This window comes from Penaeus japonicus, unplaced genomic scaffold (genome assembly GCF_977035675.1).
Source record: "Penaeus japonicus unplaced genomic scaffold, GWHDUDI00000001_assembly GWHDUDI00000027, whole genome shotgun sequence".
In the NCBI taxonomy this organism is placed as follows: Eukaryota; Metazoa; Arthropoda; class Malacostraca; order Decapoda; family Penaeidae; genus Penaeus; species Penaeus japonicus.
Window position 1 is genome coordinate 9494417 of NW_028234429.1, and position 2090 is coordinate 9496506.

General features: G+C 36.3%; 1 protein-coding gene across 1 annotated transcript in view; it reads left to right on the forward strand.

Annotated features, from left to right (window-relative positions):
- The first annotated feature begins 330 nt into the window (after positions 1 to 330).
- Positions 331 to 2090, forward strand: part of TfIIEalpha (transcription factor IIEalpha) — an 18120-nt gene continuing 16360 nt past the window's right edge. The window contains exon 1 of the mRNA XM_086553016.1: positions 331 to 489. The gene's annotated coding sequence lies outside the window, so the exon portion shown is untranslated. The remainder of the gene's footprint in view (positions 490 to 2090) is intronic.

Here is a 2090-nt window from a genome sequence, read left to right on the forward strand (position 1 = left end):
ATATATATATATATATAATATGAATATATATTATAGAAAATATATATAAATATATAGTATATAAATGTGTGTGTGTGTGTGTGTGTCCGTGCGTGTGTGCTTGCGTGCGTGCGCGTGTGTGTGTCTTATTTTCTATGTCAACATGTGTTTTGAATTTACAATTCAACTCATTTTTTTTTATAAAACCGTTTCTATCAGAGTAGCTGCTAAATAATATAGGCGACAAAAGTTACCAAATACGTCCGCATCGTGTAATAGCGGCTTGATTGTTTTGAGTTGGAATAATTATGAAAAATACATTACAGCTTTAAAAATTAGATCCTTGATTTTCTTAGTTTCAAACATCATAAAAAGTTAGATGTGCATATATATGGTATTAATGTTAAATCAAACAGAAGATGAAGATATTTAGTATAAGGATATTTAACGGCATAAACAAAAAGCCCACGAGCGTACATAAAATTGTAAAACCAGCGAGAATCAACAAATGTAAGTCACTCCATTCTCCTTTGCCGATTTTATGTAATGAGAAATCGTAAAGAGTATAAGAAAGTGAGAGTAATATAGTAATTCAGTTTCAGGTGTTTTCTAACAACCCTTTCGTAGAACATTTACTGTGTCTTATGTTGTATGTTATTCAGCCGATACCCTAGTAGGGAAATGTTCAGAAGAGACCTGCAGTGGCTTTCAAAATAGGACTTTTTCCTTGTAATTATATTGGTTGTATTGTATCCAGATCCATTTGAGACGTACTTTGTGGTGGGAGGCCTACAATCTGAAATACAGCAGGATAGTGGGGCAGTGCCATCGTATGGCCGCACATAGTGATTCTGTCTGGCAAAGAATAGCCAGTGTCTGACTATATAGAGTTTGGACTGTTGTCTTGCCTACCAATGAATTGACAGGCTCTGAAGGCATGTTTTAGTGATGGTAAGTGTCAACCCCAAAATTTGGTCACTCTTGAATCTTGAAGCCCATCCCAAGAGCCTTCCCTGTCCTCTGGGACTATGGGCTCCTTCAAAAACCACCTTGTATGTTCTAGCAAGAAAGAGCTTGGACCTTGTTAACAATAAATTGCCAGGGAGGTCCAGAATCTCTCTCTTGTCAGGATAGAGAATTGTAATAATTTGATAGAAATTGAAAACACTTACTAAATACAGATATGTGATACTCACAGCAACTCCTTCAACCTTCATTCTTCACAGATAAACAATCAACTGATCCATTTTTGGTTTACCGAATTTGAATACATGCCCTAGGATATATTCACCATAAAGCTGTTTTCCATATCAAGTCTGGCATTCAGGCAGACTTCACTACGGCTTCCACACCTTGCATTCTGACAAAGGTTAACCCACTCACGACGGGGGCATTCCAGCCTTGAATGTCACAATGCCGGGGCTTTTGAGCGCTTAGGCCTAAATCAATTAAATGGCTGGCACAATATTGTGCCGCCCGGCCACTGGGCTTTTAAATGAGCGGTACAGTAGTGTACCACCCGTCCAGAAAGGGTTAACAAAGGTCACAAACCTCCCCCCATAACATGATTCATTGATTTTTAATAACATCATGGAGGTCAAAAAATACTTGTATGATTACATATACTTACCAGAGCACAAAGCACTGAGGACGCAAGATTGCTGGATTTATCTACGCAGTCATAGATTTGATTCAGAAAACAAATGAATTACCAACCATAATCTCCTACTTCTACATCACTATGTTTGGTTAAACAGAAAGTAGGGAATAAAGATTATGATAACAGAATACAAAAAAGGATTATTCAATAATTGATATTAAACATTAGAAGACAACAATGAGAGAAATATGATGTTCATGGGCAGGTTTTGCTTCCAGTTCCCCAGCTTCTCTTAGAGGTGTGCTGCAATTTCATACTTTTCTTTGAGATTATTTTATGATACATAAAGATATTTATATAGCAATTGTATTTTTATTCCTTGTATATATTATTATGTAGTCCTCTACATTTCTAAATTCACCTGTCAGTGTTACCAGGGCATGAACTTGCAGTTTTGACCCATGTATCTATAAAACATAACAATTTGAGTTTTAGGTAGGTATTGTTTATT